We start from the raw sequence: 21,942 nt of genomic DNA, 5'->3' as shown, positions 1-21,942 counted from the left end.
GAGCTGGGGATGAATAAATAATGCGTTCGTGAGGAGCTGAATAACGCGCGGGGCCCGTGCGCCCCTTCCTGCCCCTCGCTCTGCCCCGTCCGCCTCTGGAGGGGGGCCCGGCGGGTCGGGGCAGCCCCGTGCAGAACGCGGGTAGCAGCGCTGCACCCACCGGCGGCGCTTTAATTAGCCTAATCCTCATTTGCACAGCCCCGCTCAAAAAGCAATTATTTAAAAAAATTAGAAAACAATTAGGCTCCCTAAGCAAAGATAATCTATTGTCAGCAGGGAGGTGAGGACAATGCGGTGAGATAAGGGCAGGGCGCGGGGGGCTGGGGGTGTCTTTATGGCTCTATTTATCTTTGATTAGATAAGTCGAAGCCCTTATTTTAAGCACACTCCAGAACGCTTTGGATTCAGGAATGAGTTCGTTCCGCGGGTGCTAAGAGCCATCGTGGGGCTCTTTAAAACCTGTTTGTCCTCACTAAGACAGTCGGATTTATTTGACCTACCAAGTCGGATTTATTTGAGTTCACTGCTCCGAGGGAAGAAGAGCCCGCTCCCGGCCGCGGGGCTCGGAGCCGGGGCGGGCGGCGCTCCGTGCCCGCAGCCTCTGCCCGAGCCACGACGTGGGAAAGGCCGATATTTTCCTAAATCCGGATTGTTGTTTTTCCCACGTACTTCGCGTCTCGGGGCTGTTTAAATTAAGCCCCTGCCACCCAGTCTGTACAGCGACTGTACTATGTCCGCTGGAGTCAGGGCGCTTCCATATCCCATGACCATGTGTCTGGTAATTTTCCCTTGCCATTTTATTTTAGTACTTATGATGTTGCAGATGAAGTCTTAAAGAGCTTCAATGTCCTCCCAGAAGGAATGTCTACTTGGAACAGATCCTTATTGACAAGGCAGCTGTGTGGGGACCGGAACGGAGCCTTAAACCCGGCTCTAAAATCAACTAATACCCTAAAGTCTGGAGCAAGTGCGCAGAATTATAAGGCATGGGCTCGCCCGCGGCCGCGTCCTGGAGGAGCAGCGCCCTGCCCAGCCTAGGGATGGGTTCCCCCATCCCTCATTTCTATTGTTATTCATTTTAAATTTTATTTCCTCCTTTCTAATGAGGTGCTCAGCCCCGGAAGAGCACGGACCTGAGGGTTTGTAACTTCTGGATGAGGAGGAGAGAAAAGCAACGCGGGACTGGGGAAGACCCTGGGCATTGTAACGAGAGCGGGCTTCTCTTGCCCTCAGAGTTCTCCTTTTTTTTTTTTTTTTTTTTTTTTTTTTTTTTCCTTTTTTTTTTTTTTTTTTTTTTTTTCCCTTTTTTTTTTTTTTTTTTTTTTTTTTTTCCTCCTTTAAAAGGCCGACCAAAACAAACACCGCTCTTGATGGGAATAAGCAAATGATCCCGATGCGATCGGCGGAAGAGCTGACAGACACGGGCGAGGGCTGAGCAGAGGCTTCCTCGCGATTCTTGAGCGGGGCTTTATTCTCCCCTCTCACCAAAATTCACAAAAAGAGGGAACAGACCCGCCGGGGTCTATCTGGGAGTTGCTGCAGGCAAGGACCGCTGCGCATCAATGTTCGTTAAGGCTCCGGGGTTGGTTTTCCTAAAAATTGGGAACCTTTCATTTCGAACCACGGGAAGAGGCAAATGTATTTCCAGAACACCCCATCCCATTTAACCCTTGAAAAAAAAAATCACAAAAGCAACAACAAAAATGAGAGTTTCGAGCCGCTCAAAAAATAAAAACAAACCATAAACAAGGAAGATGCAAATAAACAAAAAGCCACCGAACAAGACAACGGCGCAGAGCTGCCGCCGGCCCCTCTCGGTGCTTCCTTTGCCGGCGGAGCAGGAGCAGCCCGGCAGCATCACCCGGAGCATCTCCCCGCTGCCCGGCCGGCCGGAGCTCCCGGGCTGCCCCCGCCGCCGGGGCCTGGCTCCTCCGCGCCCGCGGAGAGGTGGCAGCCGAGCGAGGGGGCCTCCGCTGCTCGCCCCCATTGCCCGGGCACCCATCGGCTCTGTTTGTGCGGAAAATTCATTTATTCCCTTATTTATTCGATGTATTTATACAGCTAGGGCGGGGGTGAAGATGGAGCCCACGCAACACGCTGCGGGTTTTTCCTCGATTTCGCCAGAAAATCAAAACAAAGCAGAAAAAAAAAAGTAACTCAAATATATCCCCCATTTCCTTCCGAGCTTAGAAATAAAGCTCTTCCCCAATCAAAAGTAAAATTTAATTTTTTTTTTTTTTCTAGAAGTACGAGGTTCTGGAGGAAACAAACAGCGCAACAAAACAAAACCAACAGCGGGTTTTTGGGAGCCGCTTCTCGTCGGGATGAGAACCGGGGCTGAAGGCTGGGAACCGGCGGGGCAGAAACACAACGCTGCCACTCGCCGAACATTTCGAAGGCGAAATCCAAAACCGACCCATTAAGTCAATGAGGTTTATGTTGTAGAGGCTCCTTTCCCATCCACTTGCTGTTCTGAAAAATAGATCGCATTTCGTTATCTCGAGTGAGGATCTGCAACGTGATACCGGATCCGCGCCGCCTTCCCCGCCGAATGCGAGGCGCAGGGAGACAGCCAGCTTCCCGGCTTATTCCCCAACAATAAAGGATTTGTATTTTCTTTCTCCCCCTCTCTCCCCCCACTCCTTTATTATTCTATTTTTTAACGAGGAAGAACAAACCCCTCTCTCCATACGCACCGCTCTTCTCTTGCAGCAGCCTCTGGCCCGGCTCGCCTGCAAACCGGTGCGACCTTTAATTACTTGTTAGTAAATTGCCCTCCCGACACCTGTAAAAACAAAGCCGCTGTCCGCGGGGCGGGGGCCGCGTCCCTGCCCGGGCCCCGCGCCCCGGGGGTGCCCGGCGAGGGGGTCCCCCCGCACCCAGCGGGGTCAGGCCGGGCCGAGCCGGGCCGGGCCGGGATGCTGGGGCAGGAGGAGGATGAGGATAAGGCCTTCCTGATGTGGCCGATCCCCAGGGCACAAAGGGCTCTTTCTTCGCGCACTTACCGGGACATTTTTCAAAGGATTAGAGGTGATCACGCGTTGTTTTCTTCTCTCCGAGGGCCGATACGTCTTTCTGTCCCTGTCCCCCCACCTCCACCCTTATTTCCTCCTGCTTTTGCCATGGGACCCCCAGATCCCGTTCCCCCCTTCTCTTTTCGCTAATGTACCTCCTGGATGCTGATTCTTTTAAGCTACGAAGAATTTCCTTTTGGGAGGTGAAACCCTCCAGCTCCTCCTGTTCAGAGGAAAGTGCTAGTGATGGTAATACGGGGTGACACTAAATAAACAGTTAAAGCAGGGCTGGAAAGATGGAGTTAATTATCCAGTGAGCTACATTTAAACCGAGACCAGGAGGGGCTGATTTGTTTTGGCGCAGGGAACTGAGAAGGAGACGAGCCACCGAGGTCTCCTCGCTCCTCTTTGGTGGCTCTTTAACTTGTCCTTGCTGTCGCCAGCCCGGGGACCGGCGTCCTTTGGCCCGGGAGGGGGAGCCCCCGGCTGGACCCCCGAACCGTGCCCGCCCGGCCCGTGGCCGCAGCTCTGGGAATCTCTGTGCCAGCCGTGCATGGGAGCAGGGGATTTCAGGGGGTCCAGAGGCAATTTTTTCCATGTTTGTTTGCTTTTTTCCCCCAGAAGTTAGATAAATTCTCGTCCGTGCGGCTCGCCGGTGCCTGTGGTCTCAGGTAAGTCTGCATCCGAGCAGCAGCCCCGCGATGCGTTTTTGTTTTTTTAATTTTCCCTCCTGCTTCTTCCCTGTTTTCCTCGGGTTTTTTCTCTTTTCTTTTTTTTTTTTTTTTTTTTTTTTTTTTTTTTTTTTTTTTCCTTCCCCTTTGAGAAGTCTGATATTAATAATCCCCGTATGCCCCGCTTTCCGGGTCATTACGGTACTGCTGGTCTCTAATCAATCCTAATGCGATGGCAATTGGAGTCTCTGATGAATGCATCTCAGGTTTCTTGTAATGGCTCTACCACATTTTCCTGGACCTCCTTCTTTAACCTGAGATGCCAGGGGGACGTCTCCGTTCTCAGCTGCTGATTACTTCAAGATGTTTGGGCTGGTGTGGGGAGAGAGGGAGCGAGCGAGGCAGCCTGCCCCTGAATAATCTGGAACTGAATTGGATGAGCCATTTCCTAAATCAAAGGACAACGGCGGGGTTTAACTCCTTTTCTGCACGGAAGCTTTGCCGGCTCTCCTTCCAGCCGGCACGGGCTGTGCTGCCTCTCCCCGCGCGTTCGTGTCCGTGACACGGCCCTGGGGTACCCGGCGTGCGCAGCTCCCCCCATCAGCTGCAGCCCCCCATTCTAAGGGGGACACCCCCACCCCTCCATGCCCAGCTGCTCGCCCCAGAGCCCCTCAGAGCCGCAGCCCCACTGCGGGGGTGGGGTCCCCACGCCGAGGGGGGAAAGGGGCGCTGGGATCCCCCCGCGGGCGCGCAGGGACGTGCGGTATCGGCGCTGAGATTCGCTTTCTCCCGACGTTGTTTTTCTCGCTTTTTCCAACGTAACAGCGTTTGCCGTAACGCGAGGCAATGTTAGCTGCAATTTCTGCCTCGTTCTTAATTTTTAATTTATTTTTTTTTCCCAATAAGATAGTGCAGCAGGAATTAGGCTGCAGCCAAACCAGGCGCGGGGCTGCCGCGGGTTCCGAGGGCTGCTTCTCTGCAACCGGCAGGATGTTCCCTCGGGATGCGGCTCCTCCGTGGGAGAAAAACACGCCGCAGCTGCCCCTCTGCAGCCACTCCTCGGCCGGCAGCTGGATATGTCCCAGCGCGACCCAACACGCGTGGGCAGCTTCGCCTGAGCCCCTGTGAGATCAGGGTGCGCTGAGGGCGAGGGGCAGAATAATATTTGGAACGAATAATTGAATCTCTCAGCGCCGGGTGCGATGTAAAAATGAATCCCCCGGCAGAAGAGCAGCGAGGGGTAAATCCAGCCCCTTCCCCGCGGGTCCGGCCCTGCGTGGGGAGGCAGAAGCACGGCCGCGGGTGGGGTGTTTGTACTGAGGGCGTGGGTGGGTCCCCGCTGCACCTCGGCGGTGCCACATCTGCCAGGAATGAGTCACTCCAGAAGCGAAACAAACCACGGGCGCCTTCTCCGCGCCGTGCGCTCGGGGAGGCGGCTCCAGCCCGGCCGATCCCCCCGGGGTGCCGGGGCTGGCCTGGGGGTGCGGGGCACGGCAGCCCCCGCCCGCACCCGTGCTGTGACACCCACCGTGTGTCACCCGTGCTGTGACCCCACCCGTGTGTCACCCGCGCTGTGACCCCACCCGTGTGTCACTTGCGCTGTGACCCCACCCGTGTGTCACCCCACACGCGCCTCCTGTGCGCTCCCACCGACGTGCGCACCCCCCCGCCTGTGCCCCTCTGTGTGCCCCTCCGTACCCCAAAATCCAGCCGTGGGCACATCCCCATCCTCCTACCCCGAACACTGGGTCCCGCAGAGCTCCTCAAGTGGCACAGAGCTCCGGCGGGCACACCCCGCTCCCCTGTGTGCTCACACCGAGCCCTGTGTGCACGGACCCACCCGGGTTCCGCACCCCACCCACGCGGGCACCCCCACCCGCATCTGTGAGTCCCACCCGCACTCACACGGACCGTCCCCACACACGTCCGGGGCAGGGAGTTCAGGGGTGGGTCCCGTCTGTCCCTGCCTTAGGTGATGCCTAGGATGGGGGCGCTGGACACTGGGAAAACTGCGAAAAACCCCTTATTTAAAAAAGGAACAACAACAACAAAAAGGCAGCAAGGGTGATGGTTGGTTTTGTTGGGTTGTTTTTGGCGCAATATATTATTATAATGATTTCCGTGCAAAATGCTTGGACAAAAATCTAAATTACATTTTGGGTCCTCCCCAGATCGAGGCAGGCACTTTGAGGCTCTCGTCCCTCTGTGCCATCCCCCAGCACAAATCCTTCTCCCCACCTGGCCAACGCACGATCCACACTGGGAGCAGGGGCTTGCAAGGGTGGCAGCTGGACTGGGGACAGGATTTACATCCCAGGCTCTGTTTGCCCGTGTGCTTTGCATTCGGGTGCTGAACAAATATTCCCATTGCTGGGGGACTGTGCCAGTTTCAGTTGGGCCAAGGGAAGAGGCAGCATCACCCTTTTGGAGGGCTGTGTGTGTGCCTGTGGTGGGTCAGCGGGCACCCACGTGTGGGGGCAGGGGGCTGTGGGGTCGATCCAGTGCTGGGGGGCCCATCCCGCACCCACCGCCCTGGTGGCTTTCCAGGCTGGCTGCAAGGAGGGGACCTTTCACCTCTCATTAGTGATGCCATCAGTGGCTTGGCAGAGCAGAGCTGAGGTCATGTTACATATGGCACACAGTCTGTTCAGCGCCGGCAACGCCAGCTTTGAAATTTTAGAGAGGGGAAAGGTCACCTTGCGTGAGCCGAGGGCTGGGGGTCCTCCGGTCTGTCTGCGCCCTGGGTGGGTCCCCATATGCCTCTGTCGTCGCCAGCCTTGCTCTGTCTGGCCCTGAGAGATGCTCAGCCCTTGTTCTCTTCCATCTCCTGAATTTGCAGGGAATACTTTCACACTGCCTTCCCTTTTCCCCCACAGAAAACCTCTCCCAGGGCTGTTTTTTTTTTTCCTCGTTTCTCTTCCCAGCACAAACCTGTCTCTATCATCTGATTATTTTTTCAAACAGCATATAATGCAGCTTTCCAGGAGAAAATGAGTTGTCTCTGTTTATCAGCAGATCTCTCCAGACGGATAAGTTTACTCTTCTCAGACCTGGGTGTATAATTTCATAGACCTTCAAAAGTGTCGTGCTTCCATGGTGATTAAAACTCGCTCCTGAATCTTGCTGGGACATTTCAGGTTTCATGCCACTGGATCTTAGAAAAGCACATCTGTACAGCCATATATCTTTCATCTGAAGGGCCAAAAAAAAAAAAAAAAAAAAGGCAAACCCAATATATTTTGTATTTGGAAAAATATGACACATTGCAATAAATTAATTCCTGGTGTAATTCACTACATTGAATTTCAGCAGGATCCTGTTGGATCTTCATCTGGAATGATTCTGGAGGTATTGACTGCAGGGAAGAAGTTACCAGTTTCCCACGTATCACAACTGACAGGTAAGTTCATGCCCCTTTTCAGCCCCGCTGCAGAATCTTATTTTGCACTTTGTTTTTTTAAATACATGGGGCCTGATCCTTAAGCTCTTCAAGTAATTTGGCCAAGAGTCTCTGGCATGCAGCTGTTGCAGGGAGATCTTCAAAAGGACATTTGCTTCTTCACAGGTCATAACTAAAAAGGCTCTAAATAAAATAGATGCTTATCTTAGAACTGGGGAGAAGTTGGAGCTGAACCAATGTGCAGTGGATTTGGGATACACCTTTCTCTCTGCTCCAGTGAGGCATCCAAAGAGCCAAATTAAAGGGAGCTTGATGTAATTTCCTACAAATAGGGCTACTTGCATGGATTTTAATTTTTAAGTAGGAATATTCTGCCTTTCAAAGAGGGAATTTGGGAGCACACGTATGAAAAGGCTAATTTTCAGAAATTGAGATGCTGTAATCTAGTTATGGTTTTTTTGTCATAAACAGTGTTTTCCTAGCACAGGGCCAAAGTGTGCCCTTGGTTTTTGAATGCAAATCTGCTGATTTAAATGGAGTTCATTGCAAGTGGGAACAGGACTTAGCCATCATTTTCCTCTGCTGTCTAATCACTGTAGTCTGAAGAAAAGCAACATATGTATAATGGTAGCTGAGATGCAGGAGGGGTGGAAGCTTTCTACCAATGAGAACCACATTAAATAATTAATTCCCAATTGCCTTTCTACATTAGTGCTTTCAGCTATAAAAGCTGGTCAGCTTTGTAAGGCCCCAGGCAATGAAACATTTGGTGCATTGTCAGTCCAAAAGTGGAGGTAATAGATATCCAGGGTGGCTGGAAAAGTGCTACTCTCCATCCTGCCATTTACATATTCCAGCTGCACAGCCTCATTCCTCATCCCTTCCTCTGCCTTACTGAAGTTTGACAGGACAGCATCTCTTCTGAGGTGGCTGCTGAAGAAGCCAAAAGTGTATTTATTCCATCAAAAAAAGAGAGGAACTTAACGTCTGAGTCTAAAAATGAAGCGTACAAAGCTGCTCTGTGTTATCAGCAGACAAATCTGACGGGTTAATAAGGAAAAGACTGAATTTCCCCCTCCTTCCCCATTGGCCCCCCCTTGCCCCATCTGCTGTCCCCCAAGCCCAGCCTGTCACCTCAGGTCACGATGGGATCTTTTGGGCTCGTACGTCACCCGCAAGAAAGATCTTGCCATGAGAAATGACTTCACAAAGCCTTTTGATGTGCAAGGCATCAGAGGCTGCTCCCCTCACCTTCTGAGATAAAGATACCTGTGCGTGTGTGTGTGAAGCTGAAGAAGAAAAGGAAGTGCTGGGATAAATTGCCTGGGGAGGTGGGAGATTCTCTGTTTAAAAACAGGTCTAGACAAACATCTGTCAGAAAATACCGACGTCTATTTGATCTTGTCTTGGAGCTGGGGGAAAAACTGAATGGTGCTGTCAACTCCTTTTCAGCCCTGAGAGAACACAGTTATACACATATATTTATATCTGCTCAGGTGCGTGTATAAATGTATATATTTCCACACTTTCAGGGACAAGCTCTTGGCCTCTGTGATAATTTGTGCCCGTGAATCTTGTAGATTAATTACACCCAGCTTCGCTCTCTCTTGGCTTCATCAAATTTGAGTTTCAGTTCTATTTTAATGTCCTTTGTGCCTCAAGTGGATCAGATCACAGAGTCTAATCTACTGGCTGTGTTTTTCTCCCCTCCCCTTTTTCTCATGTTCAAGTGAAGTTCCTTCAGTTCTGGGAGATTTCCAACAATTCCACTTAACTCCCAAAGCACAGCTGTGAATGCATGTGGGGCTGCACTTCTTGAGGTAAGGTTGTGGTAGTAAAGTTATCTTTACCATCAGATGTAATAGATGGGTGCTTGGTGAAATGAGGCTGAGCATGAGGACAGCATGAAATATTTGGGGTTTTTTATGATTATCTTTGTACACAATCACTTTCCAAAGCATTCCTCAGCTTTAAAGACAACGTGGTCGTGGCTGCTGCTGGCGCTCCTTAATTTCCTTCCAAGCATGCAGACCTCAACAGGATCACTGAGTTTCAGGATGCAGCTTTGGGGAGTGTGTTGGCAGCTCATTTGTGTTTGTGCATGGGGGACTGGGAGACACCAAAGGCCAGGACTTGTCATCCTCTACCCAGCTTCCAGTATTAATTATAAATACTTAATTAAAATACATTTGAAAGGGAGTTTTAACGCTGTGATGCTTCCCTAAAGATGGGATCCTGTGTAACTCAGCATTGGAGATAGAGGAGAGTGATTGAAAACTTGCATTACAGGGAGATGAAAAGGGTTTTGCAGGGCTGAAGTGGAGGAAAATGTACAGCAATTTTGCTGTTGCTGCCCCTAGAGCACAATTACACCAGACAATGCCAGTATTCCCTTGACATCCTGGTGTGTGGAAGCAGGAGGTGCTGCAGCAAGCTGCAGAAATCAAACAGCCCAATTTTGTAGCAGAAATTGAGCTCTGAATTTCTGAAGGCAAAAGCTGAGATGAGCCAGGCTGCAAAGGCTGATCTAGGATTTTAGGCTCCATGAGGTTTCAGAGGTGACTTCTCCTGCTTATCCACCTTATCCTTCCAAATGATCTTTGTCCCTGCCATAGCAGAGCCCTTTGTAACCACATATGTGATCTGCTGTCCTGGCTGAAGTCACCTGCTCCTGCAGAGTGCACTGGTGCAGCAGGCTGAACTCTGCAATGACCATGGAGGAGACACATCACTGCTTCTGCCAAGACCACAGAGAGGCAGAAATCTTTGTCCTGGGGACAGGCAGGGGCAGAAAGCCCTGATGGTGCCTGAGAATGAGCACCCAGAGCTCAGGAGTTGTCCTTGGGCAGGGCTTGAAGAGCAGCTGGGAGCCAAGCTCACATTTTGTAGGTACCCTCCTAGCAGAGCTGAGCTCTCCTGCTTGTTCATTCCAGGACTGTGCCAGCAGGGAGGAGAAGGGGAGTTATGAACTCCTTGGTGCAGAAACCAGAGGGGCTCTTGCAGGGTGTGCTGTGTCCCAGCTGATGGTGGGCGTGGTGCAGGTTTTGACATCAGGACGAGGAACTCTTTGCAGGCCAACCTCTGGCAGAGCTTGGTCAGGCTGTGCAGAACAGGCAGGGTGAGAGAGGGACGGTGGCTGTCCCCTAGAGCCACATGCAAGAGGAATGAGCTGTTCCAGGGGGAAAATGAGCACACAGGAGCTTGATGTTGGGACAAGGTCTCCAGCACACGGTGCTCTGCAGCAAGGGTGACAGAAATCACACTCGTTTTACAGAGGAGCCCTGTGGAAGTACAAAGGGCTGAGATGAGCCCTTCCCCTTCTCTTATCTCACCCTTTTTTATTTTAAACACCACTTTTCCTAAAGTCTGCCTGCAGAGGGTGGGGCAGGCAGGACACCAAAGGCAAAATTCCTGTGTGCCCTTCCCGAGTGGCACATTTGCATGCACCAGAGGCATCGGTGGCAGATGTGTTTTGGGAGCAAGGCAGAGGAGGAAGGGGGGGATCTTTCCCCCCCGTTTTGTTTTGTACATTCCTTTTGCTGATGAACCGTTTCCACCATGGCTGGGGAGGTTTTTCTGATGCTTCTTGGGTTTGTTCTGCAGCCAGCACTTCTGATTCTGTCTGGCCACATATTGTATTTGGCTGCTTGTCTCTCTCACTCTGAAAATTCCTAATTTTTTTGGTTTAATTTTTTTTTTCTTTGTGGCATTTTAATATCTCACAACTGGCACCTTTACCAAGAGATTAAAGGTCTGCAAACAAACAGCTGTTTTACAGGCAAGCTTTAACACAGGCAACAGGTAAGAACCCCTTGTAAAAGAGAATTTGGGGAAAATTTCTTGAGTGTGGGTAATGCTTTTAAAATATTTCTTCCACAAAACTAGGTATTACAAACAATTCCTGAGCTAACACTCAAGTAAACCACAAGAATTATTCAGGTAATTAAAACTTTAAAACCATTTTAGGGGAAACTAGGAGAGAGTGAAGCATTGTTGACCTTGAAAATTTTCTACAGTGATGAGAGAAAATCCAATTTGGATGGGTGGTAGAGGCAGTTCAGCTGCCTCTACCTTCAGCTTCAGGGAAGCAAAGAGAAAAGCCACAAATCTTTTATGCTAATAATTTGTTTCACACTCTGGTAGAAAAGCCATTGGAAATGTATCCAAGGCTGTGCTGGAACTGTCTTGGCACTGTAGGTCTGGCCTTTTTACTGAGGTTAGTGAAAGCACTTCAGAGCTTGGCCCTGGGAATTGGGGAGAGCTGGATGGTGGGGATCATGCAGCCAACAGACTCATGTGAGGAGCAGGGGTCCCTTGGCAGGGAGTGGGTTTGTCCTACTGTGAACTCATGCAAAAGCAGTTTTAACTCCAATCCTTTCGGCAATCTAGAGTAGATCCTTTTCCCTTCATCACCTGAGAGTTTCCATGTTCTGTTCTCCATTAACACCTCCCATCTGGTACATTCTGGGGAGCTCCTTCCCTGGCAGGGTGTCTTCCTATCCTGCACCCACCCTCTCCTGCCTGGCACAAGGTGTGGAATGCGCTGGCAGGTGCTGGAAGAGTGCAAGGCACAAGTCAGGAGTGACAGCAGCTCAGAGCCCTTCCCAAGGGCTGGCTTTGGCAAATTCCAGCCTGGCCCAAGGGCAAGGACTCCTCAGCTCAAGGGAGCAGCATGGCCCTGGCTCTGCATGGAGCTGGCATGCTGTGGGGCAGGCTGAGGCTGTGGAAGGTGCTCGGTTACAAGGACTCCAGGACGGTGCTGAAACGAAGAACAAGGGACAGAGTGTGGAGGTGGATTAGCTAATTAATGCACAGCTTATTGACTAGGAAGCTGGAGCCAGGCATGCAAGCCCTGCTCTCCTGGTTCTGACTCCTCTCACCGTGAGTGTGACATAGGCAGCCACTGGAGTCCACTACAGGAAAAGTAAATATTGTTGTTTCAAGCAGAGAATGGTTTATTCTACAGCAGAACAGAGGGTGTGTTCTCTTGGAAAGCCCACATTTGGCTTAGGGGAGCTCACCCAGCTGCCAGTGAGGCTGCTCCCTGTGCCTGGCACAAGCCCAGGTGTGCCACCCTAAACCCACAGGTGACAAGGGCATGTGTGTGGGGCTGCTGTGAGCACATCTACTGGCTCCAGACATGGTCCATCAGCTCCTCCCTGCAAGCAGGTCCTTTGCTGGTGTTTGGGCCAGTTTTGGGCCAGGTGCCCCGGGCAGGATGGGGTCACTGGGGTGCCAGTGGAGCTGTGAGGGGCAGGATGCAGCTGGAGCAGGCACAGAAGCCAGAGATGCTGTGGGAGAGGAGGGTACAAGCTCTGCCCTTCCCCACTGGAGCTGTGTGATCCTTTGTATAATCCCTTTAGCTTCGATGGCACCATGGTGATTTACAGCTCTAATGCTTTGATCCAGAACACGATGGACCATGGGACACAAATTAAAGGATGAGAGATGACTGCAAAGCACAAGTTGCCATTTGTGGCCAGCTATTTTGTGAAGACGTGACAGCAACCAGGTGTGAAGATCTTGCAGGAGATGAGGGGAAACCAAACCAGTGCAAGCAGATTTGTTAGAATGTGAATGGGAGCACAGCAGCGTAAGTGCTATTAATAGGATTTACACAGATTAGTAAACTAATCTGTGCATTTCAGATTGGATTTCATATTATGGAAAAGAAAATTAAGCCACATACCACACAGACTTTCCAGGCAGTGATTTGTGAGTGTGATCTGTTTGCTGGTAGAAGTGGCTGCTCAGAAAGGTTGTGACAGCTCTGTAGGGTGGGTCAGGGACACCCACTGGGAGCCCAGGACGGGGACAGTGCTGTAGCAGGCAGAGCTGTGCTCGTGGGTTTGGGAGACAGACAATGAAAGGAGCACTTTGGTTAAGGAATGGCTCTTAAAAAAGCAGTGTCCAGCCTTGGCTGCAGCACTGGTGTCCTCCTGACCCAACTGGAATGAGAAGCTGTGGCTGCCTCATCTGTGGAAGTGCTCAAGGCCAGGTTGGATGGGGCTTGGAGCAACCTGGTCTGCTGGAAAGTGTCCCCACCTTTGGGATGAGATGAGATTTAAGGTCCCTTCCAACCCAAACCATTCTACATTTCTGTGAAAAATAACTTTCCCTTCTCTGCACGTGGACTGAAGAGGAGCAGAATTGGTCAAATGTCACTGAAGTGGGGAGGTAAAGGGAAGGGCAGGGTTCCATTGCTGTGCCCTGCTCCTGGTACCAGTGTGCAGCAGGTGGGCAGGCACAGGGAGGAGGGAGGCATTGGCACAGTTTAGGGAGAGATTGAGCACCCAAAACAATTCTGAGCAGTCATCTGGGTAAGCTGAACGTTTCATATATTATGTATATATAATATCAAATAATATATTCAGATTATATAATAGAAATACAATATATGTTACATATGAAAACACAATATATGTAAATATATGCTATACATTTATATATATATATATTTTTATATAAATAAATGTTTGATCAGTAGGGTCTGGCCTCAGTATTTTGACTGTGCTACTCCAGGAGGTAAAGCTGGGGTTCTGGGTGAGCCCCAGCCTGGCTGTGCCTCTTGCCATGGAGGAGGGAATTGCTGTTACTGTTGTTGTACTGATGGGGATGTATAAATCCAGATATTTAGGAACTGGAGTTTTGGTTCCAAGTAGTTACCGTCAGCTAATCTTGGGATAGTCACAGTTCAAGCTGCCTTTGAGTAGGGCTTGAAAAATAAAGTATAACTCATCTTTCTCTTGGTGCTTCCTGTTATTTTGCAAAAATACAAGTATTTGGAACATTTAAACACTCATTATGGTCAGAACTGAAGGAAGACCACCATTAGCCATTCAAATTTCTGTTTTAGGCCAAAGCTTTAAGAGGCAGAATGAGCTGAGCAGCCCAGGGATTTTTCTTCTTGCAACAACTTGTTAGGTTGCAACAAATAAAAATCCCCAAATTGATTTAGTCTGTCTGGGAGAACAAACACTTTGGATTTTTCCAGGGCCAGGGCTGAGGGTGGCAGCTAATAAAAGGCACTTCAAGAAGGTTTCTCTCCCTTTTCTGCCTCCTTTCCCACAGCCCTTGAAGGTTCCTCTGGTCCTTGCTGTGGGTGATAACTGAGCTGAAAACCATTTGTCACAACCAGAGGCCATTTGCTTTGTGCTAATTATGGATGCACCAAAATGCAGTTTGTATGCAGACATGTACTGAGGTGTGCTGTGGAGCTGGGGTCTCCTGCAACCTGCCATGGAATGGTCTGTGCTGCCAGCCTTGGGAGCTGCCAGGAGCAGGATGCTCTGGAAACCCTGCCTGTGTTACACAGGGATGTAGAATGAATTTGCTGGAATATTCCTTAAAAACAGAACTGCTTTTACAGTGCTGATTTTAGGAAATGCATTTCTATGCTATTTTTGGGGGGTTGTTTTTAGGTCAGTGAAATGTGTCTCTAGCTTGAGTTATACTGAGGGTTTTTTATTTCAAATCAGCTATTAGCTTTACTGATTATACTGCAATAGTCTAGGAAATTAATTGAAAAGCCTGATTTTAAGTTTATGGACATTTGAGCCCAGGGGCAGCTTTGACAAATACTCTCTTGAATTTGTAGACCATTTATTAGTCTTATTTCTAAAATGGCACCTATTTTGTACCCTTGTTTATACCCTTGTTTATTTTCCTAAAGTGTCTTGTTGCACAAAGTGCTATCAGACCCAAAGGCTTGGAGAGCATGAGACAGCACCAGATTTGAGATAAAATGCAGTTAGAGAGAGAGAGAGAGAGATAGATAGATAGATAGATGTGATACATCCAAATTTATATGTATTCTGGCTTGGAGACCTTCAGTATCTCCAAATTTATTTCTGTATTTTAAAACCAGGAACTTAAGAATGAAGTTGAGCAGGAAGTCGTGGCCATAACTCCTTTGCCTACTTCCCCTCTCTCACCATCTACTAAATATTGCAAAGCCCATAAATTGTGAAAGTTGACAAATCAGATTGTTGCTTAAGTATAAGACTGAGACTTGGGGCCAGGAGATTTCAATCCTGCATTACCTGGAATATATCATTACTGACAGACTTGCTGGGATTCAATTTCTACCAGCTATAAAGTGGGATTCTCAAATTCTGTCGTGCCAGCCTCGTTGCCTTTGATGACATGATACTCTGCTTGGAAAGGGAAGAGCCATCAGATGTGACACAGCTTGGCATCCACCAGCCTTTGGTGCTGTTCCATGCCCCAATGAACTGGGGAAATATGATCTGGGCCAAGTCTCTGCGGGGTGGGTGGGAAATTGTTCTGAATCAGTGATTGTCTTGTGCTTTCAGGTCAAAATACTACCATCTCTTGATGAAAGTGATCAAAGTGATCTCTTGATCAAGTGTTTCACTCAGCACAGCTTTAGGCTGTGTTTGCAGGGACATCTTGGATGTTGGAAGAGGGTCTGCTTATTAAATGCAGATGAACTGATGATTCTGAATGAGTTTCACAGGGTGGAGACCTGGATGCTGAAACATGGGATCTTGTGGTGCCTGGGCTGGGAGTAGAGCTTGCAGGACAGGAGGCTCTTCTTTCACTGGATGTGGCTCTGGTAACACCTAAGCAGGAGTGTTCCCTGGTTTTGGGCTTAGGTATAGCTCTCCTACCGCTTTCCAGTGTAATGAGTATGCTCAGCTACTTATTCACATTCGTTTATTATGGTTTCTAAAAAGACCTTAATAACTGAGAATAGTTAAGAGATGAACAGAAATAGGCTCTACTCTGTACTTTAATCTGAGGGTCTGGTCCTCCAGGGCACCACCAAATGACTATTCCTTGTTTGTCATGAGCATCATTCACCTGAAACAAGGCTTGCTTTTGTAACCCAAACTGATGCAAAACTTAAGTGAAAAAGATTCAGATCTTGGTGAGGAAATCTGGAAGGAACAGGAGCACTTCTCACCATGTCCAAGTAAGCAATGTTTGCTGCCATTACAGGGAAACAAACACAAACCTGAGCAACTGCTCAAGGGGTTTCATTTGCTGGGGCTGACTTTTCCAAAGGAATGGGATGAAGCTCTCCTGGCTTGAGGCTCCGGTTAACTCTGCCTTTGGTTTGCACAAGAAAACACCCCACAATAGCTACAAGAACTTGAGGCCAGAAGGGATTTAGTGAGACCTGCTGAGCGTAGCAGGAGGTGCCAAATGTCCTCCTGACACCTCTGTACTGGGGCAGTGAGCTGTCCTGGAGCCATGGAGGGCTGGCTGGTGCTGTGTGACCTCTGTCCTGCAGGCATCCTGCAGCACTGCTGGCCAGTGCAAGGCAGCTGTGCTGGAATGTGCAGCATGCCCTGTGCTCCTGGGAGCACTTCCAGGTCCTCCCTGATAAAGGCAGACCTCGAAATAGGCTGCTATCAACAGCCTGCTGCCAGGTGCTGCTGTTTTTGGAAGTCCTGGGTCCCACCTCATATCAAGAGGTCTGCAGGGCTGAGGGGAAGATGGCAAATGAGAGCAGGCTCTAAAAACCTCCCTTGGAATTTATCTGGTGGGTCCTGGGGAGTTCACAAGCCAAAAAAACTCATGGGGAAGATACCACAGGGGCTCAGCTGAAGCCCCTCAGTGCTCACTGACCTGAAGGCTGGGCTGCTGTGGTCTTGCACACCCCACCCACCTCGTGGGTGGATGTGTAAAAAAGAGTATTTTCTAGTCTGGAGTTCATTGTTTTCTTGGCAAAGCTGGGGGGGCACAAACCCTGAGGGTGATGCAAGGAGTAAAAACACCTCAGTGTTTGAAGCTCTGGGGAGAGCGGCGCTACATTAGTAGGGAAGAGGAGCAGAAATGCAGTAGCAGCCCTCAGAAGCTGATGTGACTCCCCACACAGGGGTGTGATGTGCCTAAATCCTCCCACATGCTGGTGGTGTCGCTTCCCTAGAGTTTGCAGCTCTCCCTCTTGCCGATATTGAGTCTTTCTCTCCTCCAAGAACAGCACTAACAGGGCAGCAGCCCCTGCTGCCTCTGCTGCTCTTCTGCCACAGGCTTTGAGCAAGGGGACAGCACATTTAACAGCGGCAAGTCAGAAATCTGAACCTGTCTGTGGTGGAGTTTTGGGACTGGGCTCTAATACGTTGCCTGCAAGAAGAAGAAGAGGCTGCATTTCTTGCACAACTACATAGCGGACCTCAAAATAAAGATATTATTTTTTAGTCTTAATCTGGTCAATGCTCACTTCCACTTGCGTGCATACAACACAACAGATAATGTTTTTTAATATAGACAATATAGACTTTTTAATATAGACTTGTGTATTTGTATGTGCATTGTGAATGTGCTTGGGATGGTGTTGAGTGTTGCCTTTTAGAACTGCCTTTTATCTCCTGCCGTGCCTTGGTTTGATTAAGCAGCAGTAAATAGCAAAATCCCCAGTATTTCCCTAGGACATGAGTAACATCCAAATTGTCATTTGTTCTCAACATATTCTTTTAAGAAGCCACTGACTTAGGACATGCAAGAGCATGCACAGCTCAGGCTCTGGACTCTCATCCTCATTCCCCTGAGCATTTCTCCCTCTCAGCTCCTTGGGCTTGGTGGAAGATGAGTCAAACTTTTCTCAGATTGCCTTGATCTGGAAGTGGGTGGCTTTGGGATCCTCCAGGACCTGCATGTGCATCACCCTGAGCTAACGATCCAGGCAAGTACAGTATTTTGGAGGCTGAGTGCTTGGAGGCTCAGGGGTGCTGCTCCAGGACCAGTCTAGTTATCAACTGGTCACCACGAGGAGGTGGCTGTAAACACAACAAATAGATGAAAGGAGCAAGCTCAGCTTTGGCGTCAGCACCAAGTCCTCCTGCTGCTGTCATGCATCCAAGCGGGATCGGGCTCCCGCGGAGGTGCCGTGAGCCGGTGGGCAAAGCAACAGGGGGAGTCAGAGACCTGGCTTTGCAACCTGCCTGTGCCACCCCTGGTGTCCGTCCCCTCCCCTCCTGCCAGCCTGCTTTGGTTTCTGTGCCCTCCGGGGAGGGGCTGCGCTCGCAGCTCGGGCGGCGCTGGGGATGCCGAGAGCGCCGAGCTCTGCCTGCCAGCGTGCGGAGCAGCGAGGAAAACGATGCCGTGTAACATTCCGGGAGTCCTTTCATAACGCCAGGTCTATCACAGAGCACTTTGGCTGCCACAACAAAGCTTATTGATCGGCCTCGAGTGTTCCGAAGTGGGTCTTTCTGCCCGAGAAGTAGCAGGATGGAGAATTAAAGCACTTACAGGGGAGAATATCGTACATGAGTTATTGAGTAACCATCAGCGCTGCTCCAGGGCTGCTCCATTCCTCTGGACTGCATGCAACTTCTGAACGTTTTATCTCTTTCCTTCAGCTTTTGCAGGCATGTGCCAGCTTCTGTAGCATATAAACTAGGTGCTATTTTTATTGAATCTGGCTTTAATGCTGTAGATTTTTCACACGTGTGTTGGTTTTTATTGTTGGTCTCATTCCTGAACTTTCTGGCACCTCTAAGTGTGAAATCGGTTATGTGCACGTTGCTTGGCAGATGAATTCCCATTTCTGGGAATCATTTTCCTTCTAAAATGTATTTTTATATTAAAAATGTGATCTGTATCCGTATACTGGCCTAAGATTCCAGCCCAGAGATTTCTGCAGCCAGAGATCACCACAACAGGGGATGCAGCCTGGAAGGAGACCTCTGCTTCCCAAGCTGTGAGTATTCATATTAAAATCCTGTTTTCCTGACCCAACCTCTGCCTCTTGGAGCAGCAAAATCCCCTTCTGATCTGGCACCAGGGAAAAATCAAGACAAATATAGAGCATAATAAGTGCTGTCTTCCAGCATTGTCTCCCTTCCCAGCTTGTCTCCCTGCTAGATCAAGAGAAACCACCCATCTCCCCGAGCCTTCCGACCACCAACTCCATCCCAGCTACTGCCTTGGCAGCCCCCTCCTCCCTGCAGCATCCCCAGGTCGTGTGGGAAAGGCAGGGGCTCAGGGATCCAGCTGCCCACCCTTCCAAAGGTGCTGTCCCCTCTTTCTCCATCTGCGCACAGGCTGCCAGGGAAGAAGGAGCTGTGGCTGTGTGTGGTTTTCTCGCCCAGGGTGACCTGGAGCACATCTGCAAAGCGCTCCAAAGTAGCAGGAATGCGCTCCGTTAGGACATGATTCATCCTGCATACCGCATGGGTGGCTGCTCGGGGAGAATTTGGACATTTGCATACGCTGCCGAGACCTTCCTCTTCTCGCCTGCTCTCAAACCCCTGCGCTTCATCCAGAGCCCCTGTGGGGGCTGCACAGACACAAATCCCTTCCCGGGGCATGGGCTGCAGCCAGCCTGGCAGTGGTGGTCCTGGAGCTGCTTCCCTGCCCACAGAGTGAGGCAGAAACAGAACCACGGAATCACAGAATAATGAGGTTGGAAGAGACCTCTAAGATCATCGAGTCCAACCTATGCCCTAACACCTCAACTAGACCATAGCACCAAGTGCCATGTCCAGCCTTTTTAAACACATCCAGAGATGGTGATTCCACCACCTCCCTGGGAAGAGCATTCCAGTGCTTTACTATTCTTTTGGTGAAAATTTCTTTCTTAATATCCAACCTATACCTTCCCTGACGTAGCTGAGACTGTGTCCTCTGGTTCTGTCAGTGCTGCCTGGTGGAAGAGACTGAACAACCCCAGCTCCTTCAAACATTCCTCACAGGGTTTGTGTTCCAAGCCCCTCACCAGCCTCGTTGCCCTCCTCTGGACACGCTCAAGCATCTCAATGTCCTTCCTAAACTGAGAGAAGCTGCTCCCAGCCAGGTGGAGGATGGCTTTAAATCCTCAGCTCCTGCTGCAAGCAAAGCTGGGACAGAGCTGCCTGCGGATCAGTTTGGGATTCGGTCTGTGCTGGCAGGAAAATCCCATCCCAGTTGTGCTCAGGCAAAGGGAGCGCCGCGAACACGACTGAGCCAAGCGCCCGCTTCTGGGAAGGAAACAGGAATTGGGCAATGAGGCAATTGGCTCTGGCTTAGGGCTGCTCCTGGGTAACTGGATTATTTACTTCGGCAGCTGCAGAGCTGGATCAGCCTCGAGAAAAGAGGGAGATGCTCCCCGGGCTGGGAGGGGACTCCCTGCGAGGAGAGAGCGGGACGCGGCTGCGATCCATGGGAAAGGTGGAGGAATGGTGAAAAACACCAAGGCAATGTCTTAGTGAGGAAGAAAATAATGAATTTCATGTTTTTTAACTGTATCTATTAAAAACAAACAAACAAAAAAAAAATCTCCCCAACCTCACCGTGCTTCCTCTGGCCTAAACACAGTTTAAAGGGATGGAAGGGTGTTTTCCTGCTGGCATGTGCAGGCTGTTAATTATGTCTAATGTATACAGCTTCACTAAGGGAAACTATTTCACCTGCACAGATTAGTCTATTTGGATTTAGTGTCATTCATTTTGGCATCAAAGTCGTAACCAGGCAATGCTGGTACTTGGAACACAGATCTGAAGTAATATGGTAATGTGTTTAAATCTTTTAATATCAGGGGAACATAACATTTCAAGCTGTTCTCAAAAGGCTGCCAAAACCAAGTCTGACACTATGTGAAACATTTTAAAGAAAAATTTCAACAAACGGGAATTTAGCAAATAGGAGTACACCTACCCAAAAAAAGCCCCTGACACAGAACACACGCCAATGTCATGGGAACCACAAGTAAATACTGACTAGCCCTAACTAGCAGGTGGAAGTAGATTTTAATAGTATCCAACTAATTACAGTATAAATTTAGTTTGAGACACAAATAGGTTCAATATGAGGTATAAGATTTATGGTTTTTAATTTAGTATTTTAGAATTCCAACAAAACCCCCTCAAGTCAACAGAAAGTCTCATTCTTGCTTAAATAGGGTGCAGATCAAATCCCTGGCAAGCACAGGCACTCCTAGTTGCCATCATCTTTCATGATGAGTCATTAGAAGCCAAGTTTCTACTTCAGATTGCTTTTCCAAATCAAAATTCAAAGCCCTCACATGACATCCAAAGAGAAATATTTACACAAGATGTGTATAAATATAAAGTTTATTCAGTATAGTGTTTAGAAAAATAAGTTCACATCATCTCAGAATACAAATAAAACACTTAATTGTCCAGGCACAAACCCCTATTACAGTACAACAAACATACATACTTTAGATCTCTTTGGTTGGGTAATTAAGCACAGATATGTTTGATGATACACTCTGGGGCAGCATCACCTAACAGTGCAGTAAAGTCTTCTTGATTATTCCCTCCTCTAACGCGTACATTCCGCTTAAATTTAATATTTGTTGTAAGGCACAATAAAACCCATATTGGAGAAATAACTGGTTAGTTCTGGACAAACAGTACATGCAGCAAAAGAACAAATATCCTCTGAATGTGAACCCTGAAAGTCAGAAGATTCACCCCCTCCTTGAGTTCAGAAATTTAAGAAGCAAGTTTTAAATTATATGAAACATACAACTAAGGTATAAAATATCCTTCAAGATAATAACTCCTAGGAGATACAGGAAGACTTCAGGCATCGTTGCTTTTAAAAATACCATTATTTTTGTTTTCAGAATTATAAAATTACTATTCTTTTTCATGATTTGACACTCTTCTCGACCTCAAGCACTGGGCAGTTCATGTCCCCAGAGCCATGCACACATACCTCACATGTTACTGGAGGGATGCACCCTCTTGTTCATCCCCCTTGCTAAGGAAAGTGCACAGACACTGGAAATGTATGTACATGAAAAGCTCCTGTGCACACAGGGCCAAATTCCACCCTGATTTATTTAAATGAAAATCATTATTGAGGTGATTTTACATGATTTGAAGTCAGAACCTGCCCATTATTGTCATCAGTCTCAGACTGAGAGCAGTAATGACAG

At 49.1% G+C, this 21,942-nt stretch overlaps 3 long non-coding RNA genes across 4 annotated transcripts; 2 read left to right on the top strand and 1 right to left on the bottom strand.

Annotated features, from left to right (window-relative positions):
• Positions 1-290: 290 nt before the first annotated feature.
• LOC121349192 lies at positions 291-2,621 on the top strand. Its single transcript, XR_005954471.1, has 2 exons — positions 291-2,152; positions 2,245-2,621. It is a non-coding gene; the product is annotated as an uncharacterized LOC121349192 (long non-coding RNA).
• LOC121349193 lies at positions 2,331-3,099 on the bottom strand. The gene is made up of 3 exons (XR_005954472.1): positions 3,006-3,099; positions 2,697-2,785; positions 2,331-2,472 (listed from the first exon to the last, which is right to left on the bottom strand). It is a non-coding gene; the product is annotated as an uncharacterized LOC121349193 (long non-coding RNA).
• Positions 3,086-20,235, top strand: LOC121349194. 2 transcript variants are annotated; one of them, XR_005954474.1, is made up of 5 exons: positions 3,086-3,685; positions 6,998-7,085; positions 8,816-8,905; positions 18,676-18,756; positions 20,101-20,235. It is a non-coding gene; the product is annotated as an uncharacterized LOC121349194 (long non-coding RNA). The 2 variants fall into 2 exon arrangements; XR_005954473.1 differs by having other exon boundaries at positions 6,995-7,085.
• The last annotated feature ends 1,707 nt before the right edge of the window (positions 20,236-21,942 follow it).

This window comes from Pyrgilauda ruficollis, unplaced genomic scaffold (assembly GCF_017590135.1).
Source record: "Pyrgilauda ruficollis isolate IOZ18807 unplaced genomic scaffold, ASM1759013v1 scaffold135, whole genome shotgun sequence".
NCBI lineage: Eukaryota > Metazoa > Chordata > Aves > Passeriformes > Passeridae > Pyrgilauda > Pyrgilauda ruficollis.
The sequence above is the reverse complement of the archived record's forward strand: the minus strand, read 5'-3'. Positions and strand labels throughout refer to the sequence as shown.